The sequence below is a fragment of the Malaya genurostris genome, chromosome 1 (genome assembly GCF_030247185.1).
Source record: "Malaya genurostris strain Urasoe2022 chromosome 1, Malgen_1.1, whole genome shotgun sequence".
NCBI classification, from domain to species: Eukaryota; Metazoa; Arthropoda; class Insecta; order Diptera; family Culicidae; genus Malaya; species Malaya genurostris.
In genome coordinates this window covers 110,582,650-110,602,465 of record NC_080570.1, presented here as the reverse complement: position 1 = coordinate 110,602,465, position 19,816 = coordinate 110,582,650, and positions in this window count along the sequence as shown.

Below are 19,816 nucleotides of genomic sequence, written 5' to 3'. Positions count from 1 at the left end.
TCAAATTCGAGTGAAGATGTTCACATACACGTGCTTCAATATTACACTGAATTCCAGACGATTTGAGTCAGGCAAACTAGGTGGCCACATCTCTTTGGACTAGAATTGAGGCATGTTGTCTCTCAACCACATTTGTGTTTTCGCGGACGTATAGGCAGAGGCACCGTCTTGCTGGAACACAGTATTTGCATCCTTGCCGTAGGTAGATGTAATCCAAGGCAAAACATGATTCTTGAGAATTCCTAAGTACACATCTGTTTTCACTTTCAAGCCTTCTTGGATAAAAACGGGGTCCATTTGTTGCCCATCGGAAGTAACCAATCCAAACACCATTACCATCACAACTCTTCTTACCGTTGTTTCTGATACATTAGTCTACTTTGCCATTTTTCTCATGCTCTGGCGTTCTCACAGATCCCTTCCGATCACTTTCAGGTTTTATTGATATTGTTGGGAGTCCAACTGAAGCCTTGACATGAAATACAGTACACCTTGAACATTTTACAAGAACCATGATATCTGAAACTGACTTCTGGGCGTGAAGTAATCTGGGGATGTCAACCTTATTGTACAACTTTCAAAAAAATTTCCTTAAAAACAAATTCAAATATACCAATCTGTTTGTAAACAACAACTGACACCTGGAGTAAAATTTTGTAAAACTAGGTTGAGTGACATGAGCGGTAAGGTAGTATTAGTGAGAGTCTCAAAATATTCTGACGCATACTGTACACTGCAAATTTTTTCAGGCTCATATAACAGTTTTTACAATCAATACATTGTAACTACCCAAATTATATTGAATATGTGTTCAAATTCACTATACAAAAACCATTTTTTTACCCTGTCTATTATCTATTATCTATTGCCCTGTCATATTGATATGTGTGTTAGAATAAGTGTGTCGTGAATTCGTCGTCCCGGGCTGGCGGTTCAATACATAGGGGGCTGGTCTTACAAACCAGTTGTCGTATGTTCGAGCCCCGACCTGGACGGATTCGTAGTGTTAGTAGAATCGTAGCACCAGCCATGCAATGGTTCTGTGCACTCTGAATTGGCTGCGAAATCTGTTGAAACAGAAGGTCAAATTCCACTACAGGAATGAAATACCAAGGCTTTACTTTGAATACGTTGTACTTTAGTATAGGTGCACCGTTACAATTCTGAAAGTAAAGATATGAAACCATGCACAATTCACAATTTTTCAGGAATAAAGAACTATTCGTGTACGGTGCCCGTGTCAACGACTGTTCAACACCGATCGTGCTTCATCTACTAGATCATTCCAATTTAAATACGTGTACTTGAAAATGCAAACAAACCAATTGAAGACAATTTTCAATATCTGCAACATTTTCGTAATGTCTTCAAAAACTCTGAAAATCTGCCAGAATGTCGGCAAAATTATCGGTTTTTTTTTTTTTTTTTTTTTTAAATAACTATTTATTGGAATATGAGTTAAAATTAAATTATTAAGATTTAAATTGGGTGTTCAGCCACAAGTGGTGACTTTTCAGCCCTGTTATATATATATGATTTGGTTATTACCATGAAGACATCATTTGCTTCCGCAATTCTGAGATTTTTGTGTAGGGAAAATTCTAAACCTACTTGTATTGTGTAATGGGGAAAAGGAACTTATATACTAACTTACTAACTAATACAGAGAGCGAATCGATTCAATTGAAGATTGCATCGATTTTTGTCGGAATTTGCTTATAATATTATGTGACATTACATCTAATGGTTCTATATTTGTGAGTCTGTGTAACTCATTTGTACTAAACCAGGGAGGACGCTTCAGAATCATTTTCAGAATTTTATTCTGAATCCTTTGAAGCGTTTTCTTCCTGGTGGAACAACAGCTTGACCAAATTGGTACCGCATAAAGCATGGCTGGTCTGAAAATTTGTTTATAAATTAACAATTTGTTTTTTAGACAGAGCTTAGAATTTCTGTTTATAAGAGGATATAAACATTTAATATATTTATTACACTTTGCCTGGATTCCTTCAATGTGATCCTTGAAAGTGAGCTTTTTGTCATACGTTAAACCTAAGTATTTAGCTTGATCAGACCATGTCAATTCCAAGCCATTCAATTTGAGAATGTGATTATTGTTTGGTTTAAGAAAAGAAGCTCTTGGCTTGTGAGGAAAGATAATTAATTGCGTTTTTGCTGCATTTGGTTTAATTTTCCATTTTGACAGATAATCACTGAAAATATTTAAACTTCTTTGTAGGCGACTGCAGATCACTCTTAGATTTCTACCTGTGGCTAACAGACTTGTGTCGTCACAGAATAGCGATTTCTGACAACCAACGGGTAGATTTGGAAGATCAGAAGTGAAAATATTATACAAGATTGGAGCTACACTCGAACCCTGCGGAACACCGGCTCGTACGGGTAGCAATTCAGATTTACAATTCTGATAGCTAACCTGAAGAGTACGATCAGTTAAATAATTTTGAATCATTTTGATCAAATAAATAGGAAACTGGAAATCAGACATTTTTGCTATTAAACCTTTGTGCCAAACACTGTCGAATGCTTTTTCTATGTCTAGAAGAGCAACTCCAGTGGATAACCCAGAAGATTTATTTGATTTTATCATGTTCGTTACTCTGACAAGTTGATGAGTAGTTGAATGTTCATGACGAAATCCAAACTGCTCTGGTAAAAAAATTGAATTCTCATTTATATGAGTCATCATTCTTAACAAGATAATTTTTTCAAAAAGTTTACTGATAGAAGAAAGTAAGCTAATTGGGCGATAACTTGATGTTTCTGCTGGGTTTTTATCAGGTTTTAGGATAGGAATTACTTTAGCGTTTTTCCATCTTTTTGGGAAGTAAGCTAATGAAAAACACTTGTTGAAAATTTTAACCAGGAGTCTCAAGGCAACATCGGGAAGATTTTTAATAAGAATATTAAAAATTCCATCATTACCAGGAGCCTTCATGTTTTTGAGTTTCCTAATAATTGATTTAATTTCATCAAAATTCGTCTCAATAATGTCATCGTGTGATAACACTTGGGTTGAAATATGATCATGCTTCAGTGAGACTTCATATTCAATAGGACTCACAACGTTTAAATTAAAATTGTGGACACTCTCGAACTGCTGAGCTAGCTTTTGAGCTTTTTCACCATTTGTAAGAAGTATTTGATTTCCTTCCTTGAGAGCAGGAATTGGTTTCTGAGGTTTCTTAAGAACCTTAGAAAGTTTCCAGAAAGGTTTAGAATATGGTTTAATTTGTTCAACTTCTTTAGCGAAATTTTCATTTCGCAAAAGAGTAAATCTATGTTTAATTTCCTTTTGTAAATCCTTAACTATGTTTTTCATAGCAGGATCACGAGAACGTTGATATTGTCGTCGACGAACATTCTTCAACCGAATGAGCAGTTGAAGATTGTCATCGATGATAGGAGAATTTAATTTAGTTTGAGCTTTGGGAACTGAAAGATTTCTAGCTTCGATAATATAATGATTCAAATTATCAATTGCTGTGTCGATGTCCGCAGAATTTTCTAAAATAGTTTCATGATCCACATGATTTTCAATGTGAGATCTGTAATCCAACCAATTAGCTCTATGATAGTTGAAAATAGAACTAATTGGATTAATTATAGCTTCGTTGGAAAGTCTGAATGTTACAGGAAGATGATCTGAGTCAAAATCAGCATGAGTAATCGGTTCACTACAAATGTGACTTTGATCTGTTAGAACCAGATCAATTGTAGACGGGTTTTTCACGGAAGAGAAACAAGTAGGATTACTGGGATGAAGAACTGTAAAGTAACCAGCTGAGAGTTGATTATGAAGTATTTTACCATTACTGTTATTTTGCCTACAATTCCACTGGACATGCTTAGCATTTAAGTCCCCTATTACGAAAAATTTCGATCGATATCTTGTAAGTTTTTGCAAATCGCCTTTAAAGAAATTTAATTGTTCGCCGGTGCATTGGAATGGCAAATATGCTCCAGCGATGAAATAAATTCCATGAATGGTTTCAACTTCGATTCCCAAGCTTTCAATAACTTTAGTATTGAAAGAAGGTAAAATTCGATGTTTAATTTGCCGTTGGACAAAAATGGCAACTCCACCACCAATTCCAGTAAACCTGTCAAATCGATGAACCACATAATGTGGATTACTTTTCAATTTTACATTTGGTTTAAGAAAAGTTTCTGTCACAATGGCAATATGAATTTTGTGAACTTTGAGAAAATTATAAAATTCATCTTCACTCGATTTCAAAGATCGAGCATTCCAATTTAAAATATTCAAATAATTATTTAACATCACTGTTAAATTTTAAATTCATTATAATATTATTTGCAAATTTCCATCCGATTTGAAATGCTTCAAAAAGTGATGAAGTCGAATTCATTTGGATGATCATTTGAAAAAGTTGATCTTGTAGGTAGATCATTTTATTTTCAGTTATATCGCCTAAATCGACTTCATTTAAAGAAGCGAATGGCATTGAAGGAATATTTGTAGGTAGACTGCCATTAGAAGAAGATGATTTGGCCGGTCTACCTATTAATAAATTGTTTTCGTTAGAAGAAGAACTGCAAGGCGGTCCTGTGTTTTGATTATTTACATTAGAAGAAATAGGAGATAGATTTCTACCTAATATACCAGCATAACTGACATTAGAAGAAGATGATGACGAGGTCGATCTACCTGTCAATAAATTGTTTTCGTTAGAAGACGAATTGGCAGGTGCCTTAGAAGAATTTTCAGGTATGTTCTGTAAATTTAAGGTCGTTGATTTGACTTGTTGTCTAAGCGAACGAGCGTTTAAAATTTTTTCCCTGACAGGACATTTCAAATAATTGGATTTATGATTTCCATTGCAATTTGAACATGAAAATTTATCAGTGGTTTCATTCATTGGACAAACGTCTTTCGAATGCGATTCACCACAATTCAAACACCGTATATCCATATGACAATTTTTGGTTCCATGGCCGAAGCCTTGGCAACGACGACATTGCGTTAAGTTTGCAATACGATTATGCCGTTTATAATGTTCCCAATGAATTTTAATGTGGGAAATGAAACGTACTTTTTCTAAAGTTTTCAAATTGTTTACATCACTTCGATTGAAGTGTATTAGGTAAAGTTCATGGGAAATTCCAGAGAGTGGTTTAGAAGTACCATTCGCTCTTTTTTTCATAAGTATTACTTGGGAAGGGGCAAAACCAAGCAATTCTTTTATTTCATTTTTAATTTCATCAATACTTTGATCATTTGATAATCCTTTCAAGACAGCCTTGAAGGGTCTGTCTGATTTTATATCATATGAATAAAATTTATGAAGTTTTTCGGACAAGTATCGAATAAGACGTTCGTAATCTTCCAATCCATCCACCAAGACTCGACATTCTCCTCTTCGTCCGATTTGAAATGAGACTTTTACTTCCGGGAGAAAAGTAGAAAGCTCAGTACGGAATGCTTTGAAGTCGGAAATCATCACCGTCACTGGTGGCATAGATTGATGTTTCTTCCCAGAACGACAAGCGTCCATTTTGGGAATTTTTGAAGAATTTTCTTCTATGTCGCTACAATCGGATTCAGGAAGAATCTCGTAAATATTGTTAGACGGCATAGGATCAACGGAAGGGAAATCCGTCCGTTGTCTTTTATTTTTACATTCAGATTCTATAAGATCGTGAATGTTATTAGAAAAATGTTGAATAACGGATTGTGATTTATTCCGTATTGAATTATTTTTAGCCTTAGGCTTGTTGCCTTTCCGGTTGGACGCAGGCATTTTTGAAATTAATGAAATTTTAAATTAAATTAACTAGGCTAAATTAGTCTTCGATTAGACTCCTAGCTAGCCTTAAAAAAGGCTGATTAATTTCTTAGTCACTCTAATATCACTCTTTGTATCACTTAGTCACTCTAATATCACTTAGTCACTTAGTTAGTGATTCAGGTAGCCTTGAAAAAGACTGAAGCCTTGAATCAATGAAACTCTAGGTAGCCAGAAAAAAATTCCAGGAGCCAAGAGCTATACGCGTGCGGTGCGAACGACTGTTCAACACCGACTGCAAAATTATCGGTAATTTCTAAGAGTCTATAACTTTTGAAATTTCTGTGTTCCTACACAAACAATCCTAGTTTCATTGGCTTGTTTCCTCCGATTTTTCGAAAGCGATGGACTCCGGTCGAGATCAATGGGAGGCATGCATTAGGAAGCTGTGAGCACTTAATCCCTTCTTTTTCAGAGGACATTTTTATCTCAAATTTTAATCTGATCATAATCAATCATTTTTGTTTTCGAAAAGATTAAGATATACATGTCAAAAATTACACTTGAAAACCGATGCACATCAAATCAAAGCATATTAGCAAGATGGAATTCATTAGCTCGAGTGTTCCGTTCGAATTGAAATCCCAGTCGGAATCTACTTGCAGATGTTTCGAACACTTTTCGTTTGCAATATTCTTCGCAGTAAATCACCGTCGGACAGTCTTAATTAAAATTAAATAAAAGTTAATAGTACAAGCTGTAAAATGTTTTCTACCACACCCCCAAGTTTTACGAGAGGACCGTGTACAGTTCGTCTGTTCGTCCGTCTGGTTGACGGGTGGAGCAGATGGAAACGAGCAAAGATGCGAAAATGAAAAATTATACACCGACAGTTTTAGTGGCCTCGCAGTCGGAAAGGTTAAATCATTTGTGAATTTTGCCAAAAATATAGGCGTCTACTTGTGCACCAAAATCATCGTACCGTCATATCCCGCTCATTGGTCTTGTACTGGTTCGGATAATGGGTTGCATCTGGGATGCAAGGTTTACGCTATTTCACCGCTTACGCAATTCCTTCTCAGCAAACAGATCGGTGCGGTTGAAGAAATGGACTGCGAAATCGTAATTTCACGTTATTTATCTATCGGTTTCTTCATTCCGAAGGCTGTCAGAAAAATTACCGAAAAATATATAAAGATTCATGGCTATTGTATGTTCCCTAGAAAGTCATAGAAACTGCATTTTTTGGAATATATTTGTTTATGAATTAATCCTTGCTAAATCATGTTTGTACAGTGTCATCGTGGTTGAATTTGCGTCAGTGCCGGAAAGCAGGCGCCTGCATTCGGTACACAACCGAGCCGTGTAAACAGTGCGACATAGTCTGTGCGACGCGTGGTTGTTTACAATTTGAGACGAGCTCTGCTCGACCATGACAATGGAGTGAAAATCCTTTGCCTACAGTACACACCAACCGTAACACTTTTTCCTTGTTGCTATTTACGCTGCCAAATTTTTTTTTTCGGCATGACAAACCAACTCAGTTCCTTAATTGAACTACAAACAACCGGTGCAGTACCAAGCGCCTACTACGGCACGGTAATTAATGGTGGAGGTGAGTGAAATCGAGGTGCAAATGGTCCTATGGATGGCATTTGATCATCTGCGGATCTAAAAGAGAACCAGTCGTCAGCGGATATGCTGTGTCTTTTGCTCGATTTGGTTTTTGACGTGGCACTATTTAAAATTCGTTCCAACGTCGATGGACCATATTAGTGAATACTGTCCTGGGATACGAACATGGACGCGCTACATGCTTGCATTATTGATGAACCGTATCGCAGCTGCGGGTTGAAATTTGGTTTGACACGAGCATTGAAAAAAAAATCTGTTCTAATTAGTTATGTGGGAGGAAATCACGATCTGCAACTGTCATTTTGCTATTTCTTGCCGAGGCGAGCCCAGGTTGCAGTGAATTTAGGAATTTATTTTGCGCGATTCCTGTTTACAGTTTTTTCATCCGCGCTTGTTTGTGTCTGAGATACACCCGGTCCGCTAGCTGGAAATGACGGTGGATCGGTGTGTTTGGACAATATTTTCTTCCTTTATCTCCTTCTTTATTTAGTTCAAACATACTAACTGAAGTAATTTACACAAGAAATGCCCATCTATTTACTAATTTACATTCGAAATCATCCGTATACCTTAGGTTATAAATAAATTAATACTATCTTCCCGTAAAACCAACTACTTCTAACAACATTTACGAAATCCTTACAGAATCAGATTGTAGCGACTAGAAAAAAACCTTGATTTTCTTTACCATCGGCTCATCAGTGCTGCGCTGTTCATATTGACCTGGTAGAGAACAATGGCAGTTCAAAATAAAACGTGACAAAGCTGACGAGCCGAAAGCGAATCGTGGAGAAAATGGAAAATGTGCTTTTTGCACAACACTGTTACTGTGTAATCAAAACCCCCAAATGTGCACAAACTGTTGTACGCTTGTTGTTTTTTTCAGGGGGAAAAAACAATCATCTATGCCTCCTATGAATGTGATGTTCTCCGACTTCACAGCATTCGGCTTTTTTCGTTCCATCCGGAAGTGAATGTCGCATGTCAAATCCGATGAATACAAACATGGCAAGTCTTGGTAGATAGATTCGAAGATCACAAACGCTTTCTTAAGTATTTACCTGGGAAGCTAGATAAAGTTTATTTGATGTCCTGAAAAGTTTAGTGCAAATGAAATCAATTGCATTTCTCACGATCGACACGAGGTGTCACCACGGCATCCAGCTTCCACTGAGCCACAATTTTGGGTGTAACATTCACTTCACGATAGATTGTTTTGCTGTTGGTGAAAAGGACAAGTTTGTTTTTGTTTTATTCCGATCGAATTCTCGTGTGATTTATGCGACATGGAAAAAAGTTGCCTTTAACACTTAGAGAAATCGTGTGACAAATGTTTAAAATTGTTGTAGTTAGAATATTTCTATAACAGGAAGGAGTATTTTGTTATCGTTCCGGAACGTTTTGTAAGATCGCTGCGAATAGTCGAGTAGGTGGCAGTAGTGTTTCCAAGCAAATCAAAGCCTTGGTATTACATTCCTGTAGTGGAATTTGACCTTCTGTATCAACAGACTTCGCAGCCGATTCAGAGTGTACAGAACCATTGCATGGCTGGTGCTACGATCCTATTGATACTATGAATCCTTCCAGGTCGGAGCTCGAACATACGATAACTGGTTTGTAAGACCAGTGCCCTAAGCATTGAACCACCAACCCGAGACTAGTGAGTGTTTTCAACGTATAGCAAATTTGAAATTTAAGGAGTGTATCGAAAATAAGCTTTCTGTTGTACGCATGTATTTGTGATGGTTTTTTATGCTCAGATAACAGCATGCTGTGCGTTTGACTGTCAGCTTTCGTTTGTCACATGTTTGTGTGGTTGAAATTCTGCGTTTTTAAAATGTCGCATATTTGAAAGAAAATGAAAATTAAGGTTCTGGACACATGACTAAGTGAGAAGGGTATTACTATGCGTAAATTAGCGAACTGGTTTGGAATTCAAAGGAATGATCTAGCGTATCAAGAGACGAAATCACCTAAAACAGAAAATCCCGAAACAAAGTGAAGAACAGAAGAAGCGAGCAGCAACAAGGGCCCGGAAATTGGATTCGCGTCTTATGCAGTGTCCGGATGCATGCGTTTTGATGGACGATGAGACTTATGTAAAGGAGGACTCAAAAACCCTTCCAGGTCCACAATACTTTACTGGCGTCGTTGGGGAGGATGTGAGCGATGCGGACAGGTCCATTCAAGTTGAGAAATTCGGTCGAAAGGTACTGGTATGGCAAGCAATATGTTCCTGTGGTTTGAAGTCAACAATTTTTAACACTACCGGAACTATAAATGCAGAAATCTATCGATATGAATGTCTCCAGAAGAGATTTCTGCCTTTATATAAGAAGCATAGTACACATTCACTGATTTGGCCGGATTTAGCGTCGGCTCACTATGCCAAAACCACTCTCAATTGGCTTGCGGAAAAGGGTATAAATTTCGTTGAGGAAAATATCAATCCACCAAATTGCCCTTAGCTTCGACCCATCGAACGTTACTGGGCAAACGTGATGAGGGTCTTAAAGAAGATTGGTAAGGCAGCTGGGAACATGCAGGAGTTCAAAAAAATTTGGGCCCAAGCGTCCAAAAAATGCGATGCAACATTTGACCGGAACTTGATGAAGAGCGTTCGATCAAAAGTTCGAAAATTCATGAAGGTATAACCTTAATTTCATCCGGTTTTCATTATGCTTAAGTTTAACCTCGTACAATAAAGGATCAATTTTTAGTTTGAATCATAATTTGACAGAAAAATTTGTGGATAGCTTATTTTCGATACATTCCATACACTGGATTTTGAAAAATTTAGTTCGAGTCTGTATGTCTGTTATCTGTGTGGAAAATGAATCAATAATGAGCAACAATCCCTAAAAATGGACGCTCGCCACTTTGGAAAACCAACAACAATCTATGCCTGCAATTTCAAAGCATTTTGTACATAGCTCTCTGCGTTCCTTTCGGAAGTGAATGCGGAAAATGGGAAAATTTTGATCGACATTATGGCACAGCGAACTTAACACAATATCGTCATTGTCAGGGCTTCGACCATAATACAACAATTTATCATATGCCATTGTTTGAATTGTAGTAATTAGCTTGCAAACAAGTCTGTTCAATTAACGATACCTTCAGATGATTTCTCGGTTAATTTTTCAAAGGGCGTATAAGCAAATGACAGTTTCTCTTTAATCACTCTCTCTTTCGATTATTGTGATGTGATTAAAAAGAATTTTTTTTATCACTAAGTTTGAAAGTCGAAAGTTTCGGGTATCATTTCAGTCAAAGAGTTGAGTGATAAACGTGGAAACCGCTTGGAAATTAATAGAAGAGAAAGTAAACAAAGAGAAACTGTCACTTGCTTATACGCCCTTTTGAAAAATTAACCGAGAAAAATCACGCTCTGATCGTGATGGAAAACATAAAACTAAATTTTAACAATGTCCTATCAGCTTGAGCTTGAGCGACCACCCCTGATTGCTACTCCGTTACTGAACGGGATTAGCTGAAATTGTACAGAGAATGTCTAGATGATCAGACCTGGGACTGGAAAATCATCCTGGCAATCCCAGAACTACCGACACCGGCCAGGCCCGAACGTAGATCGTCTAAGGAATAGGAAGGGAACCAACACTTGTTGTTACTTGAGGCCGTATATACTACTGCGCACTCCACAAGAGCAAAGACATCATATTAACAAGATATCCAGCACTCACATCTCCCGAACAAATCATTGGCAACGTCCTTTTTTGCGAACATGGCACCCTCAGGCGAGCCCGCATCGAATCTCGTACATAGAAGTAGGGGAGAGAAATGTCAAATTCGTGCGCGCCAAAATAGCAGCACTGCGCACCCATACAATTGACATGATATGTTGAATGTGATGCCGTGCGATGGCGTTGCTGAACTGAAGATTGATTTCGCGCCAAGCTGACAGGGTTTGACAAGAGTCACGGGAGATGGATATTTGTGAACTGAGCTGAAGTAGATCACCCGTAGTTGCAATAAAAAAATAAAATAAACACTCGCGTATGGGTTTGTTGCAGACCAATTTCATATTTTCAGCCTGAATAACACTTGTAAATTTTCACACATTTCCTAGAAATCTGATAATACCGACATAGATATGCAGACGGCGCTTCGATCGGTTAATACCGTTGAATTTTGGGACGGTAAATTCACTGAACAAATCAATCCATATTCTAAATCTTTTTAAGATTCTATACATACCGGTCCTCAAAAACCAGTTTCAGCTCTCAAAGAAAGAACTCAAATACTTCCTGCAAACGGTGGATAAGATCAAAGTCGTTAACTTTTCCGAATTTGTGAGTCCTATTGCCATCTCACAGAAACATGAGCATAACCAAAGACATCATATTAGCGGCCCTTACACGAGCATTAAAAATGTCATTTTAAATGATGACTAAGTAATGATGTATTTCAAATTTGTAAGAAATCTCGTCATTAGTGCAGCATTACACGTTCATTAAAATGATATTATTTTTTAGTAATGACATTTTTAATGACTCGTGTAAGGGCCGCTATTAACAAGATATCTGTGGTATCCTGCATTATGTGATATCCACATTGAGTATGATTGGGTTAGCGTGTAGCAGTGGGTGACAGTGCGGAAGAACGGTGGCTTGCGTTGAGTCAGAGGCCACGAACGAGTGTCTGGAATATAAGTGGCGATCCTGCCATGATAAACTGAACTGGAGAATCTCAAATTCATTTTCATCGTAAGTATGATTAAGACAATTTACAAACGACGAGAAAGCCGGAAAAAGAACGAACGATGGTAAGCTTTTTTTCAAGTGTTGCCAGAAGTGCGCAATGAGTAAGCCAAGTTCAGCTCATGGTAAATAAAATTAAAAATAATCAGCAAAAACCAGCAAATAACCAACATGGAGTACATTGCACCGAGTAAAGCTCATGGTCAATGTTGAATATTAAACAAAAAAAAAGGCGGATGGGTAATGTCAGAGACATAACTGGATGTCGTGAATACGAAAACAACTGACATATTCCTTAACACTTCCGAATATCAATTAGTTGATTAATTGTATGAATTATGCAAACATTCCCCTTTTTCACATTTTTCGCAAAAACAAAGAGGGCTTCACTTGATCTCGTTTACTGTGAATTTCACACAGCGAAAAGTGCACAAATCTAATCAAACTGTTCTAGATTTGCACTAAACTGAGGATATTTACCTTCGATTTGCGAACAACAAATCCTAATAGTTCTTTAGAAAACTTTTAGAGCCATTAGAACGGCTGATTTTGTGTGATGCTCTTCACCGTTGTCCACCAATGCAAACAACTGGCAGCTGTGACGTAATTGCTCTTGTCGGAAGCGAAAGTAGCTTTGCAAACGACACAAAATGCATCTGCTCGCAGTGGCGATAGAATCCAAACTGATCCAATTTTTGTTAAGAGGTTTCTTTTTACGTGATTTCGTTTGTAGCTTTTTCACTAATGGGCGGTCCTAACGGCTATAAAAAAAGGAAAATGTAGAATTTTAATTTCGATTATTTCATTACGGATTTGCATTTCATTTGAAGAAACTATCAGGATGCTGTATGGGATTCATTCCTGCCTTTCAGAAGGACCAAATTGTGGAACTCACTACGATAGTAAACACTGTTCGGAACATTTTTCTCGAACGATATGTTGTACAGCAGCAAATATTTTGTTCTCTTCCTCAGAACGCGCTCTGATTGGCTGGTGTTGACATGGGTCAAATGAGACAGGTTTTTCAATAGTGTACTATTGAAATACTTCAATGCTGTTGCTATACACGTTTAAGTTGAAAAATTTCGATTCTATTGGTAGTTAGATTATATAAATCCTTCTACAGATCATTGAGCTATGAGCTTTCAAAATACGAAAAAGGCAAACGCGCCTTATGAATTATCCTCTTTGATACTCTTTTATAGCAAACATTTCAGAAAAGTTCAATTTTGAATTATTTGAGATTATGTCACACAGCTGAAAATTTTATCATAAAATTGTGATCATATTTCCGATGGCATGTATATTCACGATCAAAAACTTATCACTCTCTCAGAGGGTAAATTTTGAAAAGGCGCCCCATAGTAAAGTAAGCCGTATTCACGACGAAAACAGATTGTTGCGTCGGGTTAAGCTCATGGCCAACATAAAGTTCATTGAACCGAGTTTAGTCCATGGTCAATATTAAAAGAAAAAAAAAGAATAACTGTTGCGTCGGGTTAAGCCCATGACCAACATGAAGTATATTGCAGGATATGGTCAATATTGAATAATTATAAGAGAAACTGTTGCGACGGGTAGAACCCATGGCCAACATGCAGTTCATTGCAACGAGTTAAACTCATGGTCAATATTGGAAAATTCAAATCACAAAGAATTGAATTCAGCTCAGAGTTCAGAAACGTGCGAAACAGGACAAAAGCAAAAAAAACTGTCAATCAACATATGGTTGATTGAAATGTGAACGAGATAGAGTAGCAGCTGATGTCCTTTGGATAACTTTCGGTACCGAAAAACACATGTTTATTCCGTATACAAAGAAAGTAGTATAAACTGTGCGAACGAAAGGGTTTCACCCACTGCTATTCGCACTCGTTCTTATGTTTGGTGCAATTTATCGAGAGGAGCACAGGACGGTTGCTGTTTTCATTCGGTGCTTCTAGAGCATGTACATAAGCTGTTTGTGCGCGGTGGTGCTATTTTCATATATATTAAATAAGTGAAGTACAGAAATTAAAAAAAGTGGCATTTTTACAGATGTAAGTACGTTTCTTGCTTTGTGCATGCTTATGCCAGCTTTTCCGGTTCTGTGTCGATGCGGTATGCAGTAAATGCTTAAATTCGGAAGTAGCCATTAACTACATGTTCGAACTTGTTTTTTATTCATACCAAACCGCGTTATACTCCGTGGACTTTGTTTTTGAGAAGATACTACAAACAACAGACTTCACTACATTTTATTCATACGGCCCAATATGTTGAATGTGATGCCGTACAATGGCGTTGCTGAACTGAAGATTGATTTCGTTCCAAGCTGACAGGGTCTGGCATAACACAATTATTGTTTCAAGATGACATTACTGAGCTGAGACAAATTATGATGGTATAAGGGTAATCATGAGCAAACTAAAAAATATAGAGGCTCCTAAGAATTTTTATTAATTTTGTTAAAAATTTTCCCGATGTTACCTAGAGGCTTTGCTATCAATTTTGCAAGTGTGTTGAATACTTACTCTAAAACTGAATAAAAATCCAACAGAATTTTCCAAATTATGCTTCTTTTTCAAAATGAACTTTCATTGTGCTGTTATTGATAACAACTAAGAAAGCTTTGATGCTTACTAGTGGATATAAAACTGCTGTTAAACCCTTAGAAATAGTTGGACGAGATATGAGGTATTGGCCCAATTTCTAATGGATTGTTCAACATAGCACCTGTATGGGACAATAAGTTGTTTCAACACTTTTACTGAATATATAGTATAGTCACCTACTTTTCATTTGTTGAAAAAAATCATGATGTTAACAACTGTTACTCATATTTGGGCTAGTTATATTTTTCCCGGTAGCCTAAAATTCTCGACATTTTCCCGATGAAACTAAATTCCCGACTTTTTTCCGGTCACTTGCCATAAGCATATTTTATTTTAATCTGCGATATCTCGGTTTGAAACAACTATTTTTTGGTTTGAACTAATCGTTCTGTTTTTTTTAACAAACAGGATTTTTTGCGTATACAAGTGCGATGAGATAACTCAGATAAAACAATGCGTATCTGTTTCGTTGACCTTCTGGATCTTTAACTAGCAAATCAATTCAAAATAAATCTCGAACAATTTAATTTAACCAATCAGCATTCGAATCCGTTTCCAGCATTCGGTACTAAATTACAATTTTTGTATGGTATGGTTGTAACGTTAAATACGAAACTATCTTCCATTGCAAGATCTCTATATTTCTTCAAACAAAATTGTTACCGGGCGAGCAATGCATCAGAGGTGTTAATCCTACTCGGAGATTTATTAAAAAATTGTCGTGTATTGTTTACATACATTGCACAGTGGTCCAGGAAGCAAAATTAGCAGGAAACAATTGTTTACACTTTTATTATTGGCCTCAGTTCCCCTTAATAAACTGCGTTTTTCGGTCATAGTGGTTTTAGGGTGGTCCTAAACCAAACTATGAATTAAAAAATTATTTCAAAATCTGGATGAGATAGAACAATGCATCCTTCCACAACAATTTAGAATAATCAATTTAAGGCAACTTTGTCGAAGATATTGGTTGTGTATCTTTAACCGTTTTTATATTAGAACGGTTAACATATCCTTAGTTAGGGTGCTTCTTAAAAACAATTTTTATTCAATAACTTTTTCATTTGAATTTTCTCAATAAAGTAATGTTCTAAGAAATTCAGGAGGCTAGAAAGACGAAACTTTTAGTGGAAGAAGATTTTTTTTATACTACCTGGTTCAATAGTTATGTAAGATTTTAACAATAAAATACGCCTTTTTAAGTAAGTTTCTAAAAATGGGGCAATCCGAAAAAAAATTTTGATTGCATTTGATAGCTTGTAATTTTTTATATAATATGAGAAAAAATTGGAAAACAGTTATTTTTCTATCTCATTCAAATCAAAATTTCATGCAAGTATTTTTGTACGTTATCATATAGCATGATAGTGAAGAATATTTTATTTGAACAGGTCATTTAGGGGTTAACCTAAGTTTGTGCTTAGGGCACATAACCGTTTTCACTTTTCCTTACGTTTCGTCTTAGACTCGTCAGTGCAGAACAGTTCAAATTGAACTACTTAATGCAAACTTAACCAGTTCAACTTGAACCGCTATGCAGACGTAAAGTTAATGCTATTTGCAAAACACTTATTAATTGACACCGAATGACCATACCTGATTCGGCCAGTATTAGCCGAAAATCACGTTTCCGTTCGGCGCGTCAGCAAAGACATGGCACTTCGGTGCCGATTATTAAGTGTTTTGCAAGTAGCATTAACTTTATGTCTGCTTAACGGTTCAAGTTGAACTGTTTAAATTTACATTATGGAGTTCAAGTTGAACTGCTCTGCACTGACGAGTCTAAGACGAAACGTAAAGAAAAGTAAATTTTAACATGGTTATCAACCCTGCTTTTATACCATGGGCTCAACTACGAAAAAGTCGTTAAAAGTTCCGTTTTGCGCGAGAAAAACACGTGACAGTACTACTGAATTGTTAAAGCGTGTTCATTCGTTTGAGATTGAATGCGGTGAAAAGAAACGAATTAAGTTTTACAAGATCACATCACAACTTCATGATGAATCAAGTTTTTGTTGAACATATACCGATGCTTAAATTTACAATAACACCGTTATCTGTCAAATGATGTTCATTCAGCGTAGTGTGTGTGATTATGTTATGTTCGTGTGAAACCCAAAGCGGCTAAGTAGTTTAGGAAAATCCCCTTCCTTTGCATTACCACTTATAAGAAACACTAGGAAATTGATTTGTTGACGCTTTTCACCATGTAATTGCATATACATTGAATGAAAATTAGGAGATTTCTCTGAGATCCCCATTGAAACTGAGTTTGTAAACATCAGTTAAACCATCTCCGAAAAAAATTCGTGCGCAAAAATGTGACAAACACAAACACTTTTGATTGGTATATGATTTTCGGCTTTACGGACCTCTGTTCAGAAATCAGTTTTCACAGTGATTGTAAAACCTTTCTTCATGAGAAAGATAAAAAGTTTAAAAGGTACATCTTACTATAACAGATCGGCTGAAAAGTTCGTATCGTTTCTATGAGAGGGCGCCACTAAAATTAAATCCATACCATTTTCAGTTAGTACCAACCTTCAAAAGATACGTGTATAAATTTGACAGCTGTCTGATTATTAGTTTGTGAGATATTGCATTTTGAGTAAAGCTACTTTTGTTATTGTGAAAAAAAATGGAAAAAAAGGAATTTCGTGTGTTGATGAAACACTACTTTTTGATGAAAAAAAGTGCCGCCGATACCAAAAAATGGCTTGATGAGTGTTATCCACACTCTGCACCGGGCGAAGCAACAATTCGTAAGTGGTTTGCAAAATTTCGTACTGATCATATGAGCACCGAAGACGATGAACGCAGTGGACGTCCAAAAAAGGCTGTTACCGATGAAAACGTGAAAAAAATCCACAAAATGATTTTCAATGACCGTAAAGTGAAGTTGATCGAGATAGCTGACACCCTAAAGATATCAAAGGAACGTGTTGGACATATTATTCACGAATATTTGGATATGAGAAAGCTTTGTGCAAAATGGGTGCCGCGTGAGCTCACAATCACAATGTCACAAGTCGATGAAAACCATGCTGAAATTGAACGAATTGAACTTCGAATTGCTACCTCATCCACCGTATTCTCCAGATTTGGCCCCCAGTGACTTTTTCATGTTCTTAGACCTCAAGAGAATGCTCGCTGGTAAAAAATTTAGAAGCAATGGAGAGGTAATCGCTGAAACTGAGGCCTATTTTGAGGCAAAGGACAAATCGTACTACAAAAATGGTATCGAAAAGTTGGAAGATCGCTATAATCGCTGTATCGCCTCTGATGGCAATTATGTTGAATAATAAAAACGAATTTTGGCAAAAAAATGTGTGTTTCTATTAAACGATACGAACTTTCCAACCGAACTGTTACGTACCACAAATGTCCAAAGAAAAGATTTTAAATATTTGTTATGAAAATACACTATCAATTCCTTTTTCTAACACTCCTTAATATATTACTAAGCTAGATGTTATATGATAACGTACAAAAATACTTGCATGAAGTTTTGATTTGAATGAGATAGAAAAATAACTGTTTTCCATATTGTATAAAAAAGTACAAGCTATCAAATGCAATCAAACATTTTTTTTCGCATTGCCTCATTTTTAGAAACTTATTTAAAAAGGCGTATTTTATTGTTAAAATCTTACATAACTATTGAACCAGGTGGTTTAAAAAAATCTTCTTCCACTAAAAGTTGCGTCTTTTTAGGCTCCTGAATTTCTGAGAACATTACTTTATTGAGAAAATTCAAATGAAAAAGTTAATGAATAAAAACTGTTTTTTTAAGAAGCACCCTAACTAAGGATATGTTAACCGTTCTAATATAAAAACGGTTAAAGATACACAACCAATATCTTCGACAAAGTTGCCTTAAATTGATTATACTAAATTATTGTGGAAGGATGCAGTGTTCTATCTCATCCAGATTTTGAAATAATTTTTTAATTCATAGTTTGTTTTAGGACCCCCCTTAAACCACTATGGTCGAAAAACGCAGTTTATTAAGTAGAACTAATGTACCGAAGACTTCAAATCTCTGAGGCCAATAATAAAAGCGTAAACAATTCGACGTAAACATTTCATAAGGGCACATAAACCAATGAGAGATTCTCTTTGTTTACTTTCTCTTCTGTTAATAACACCTAAATTTTCACGTCCACTTACCAAATTTGCATATAGAATGAAAGAAATTATCTCCAGCTTTGTAATAGTATCATACATGTAACGAACATTTGCGTAATAACGCAGATATAATCGAAAGAGAAAGTAAACATGGAGAATCTGTCAATTCTTTTAAGGCCCTTTTGAAATGTTCACGTCGAATTGTTTCCTGCTAATTTTTTTTGTGACCACGGACCATAATGATCACTTTAATGGTAAATGCGCGATTTGCTGTCGCAATTAGGTGATTTTCGTTCTAGCTAAAATTGTAAACTTTAAAAGGACGACTGAGAGAGAATCGCAGCAATTAAAGATAGCACACTGCCATTAAAATTAACGGTTCTATAATTGGCAACTATTTCTGTACCATGAGCGATTTATTTCGAGTAATCTTTATATTTCACAATACTGTTTAATACTATCCGGCACAGCGATCGTAGTTCTAAAATACACACCATCTTTCCAGCTCATAGCGACACGCTACACACTTAATTAGCATTAAATCTTCATAAAGGAAGCACATCGCCAAATTCCAGAGTTTCCTGTCATCAAATGGCCGCAAAACAACCGTCACATCGGGTAGATATTACTATCTGACCGGTCCACCGTCTACTTACTGCTTGTTGCTATTCGGCGTAAATATTCATGAACTTTCTGCCGAACTGCGTCAATGTGCTGGGTGGGTTTTTTTTATCTTCCTTCAATTCGCTACCCATCCCAGTGGCAACCGATGTACGATGTAAACATAGAGAGAGAGAGAGAGAATGGAACGAGCAGTTGAAAACTGAAAACTTTCTCGCATGCCACTCTTGTCTATGGACAGTCAAACCAATCTCGACACTAGCCAATCGGACAGATATACCCAATCGCCGAGTACGGAGGGGGCATTTCCGACGGTGATAAAACTTCTTCAAACAAACAAACA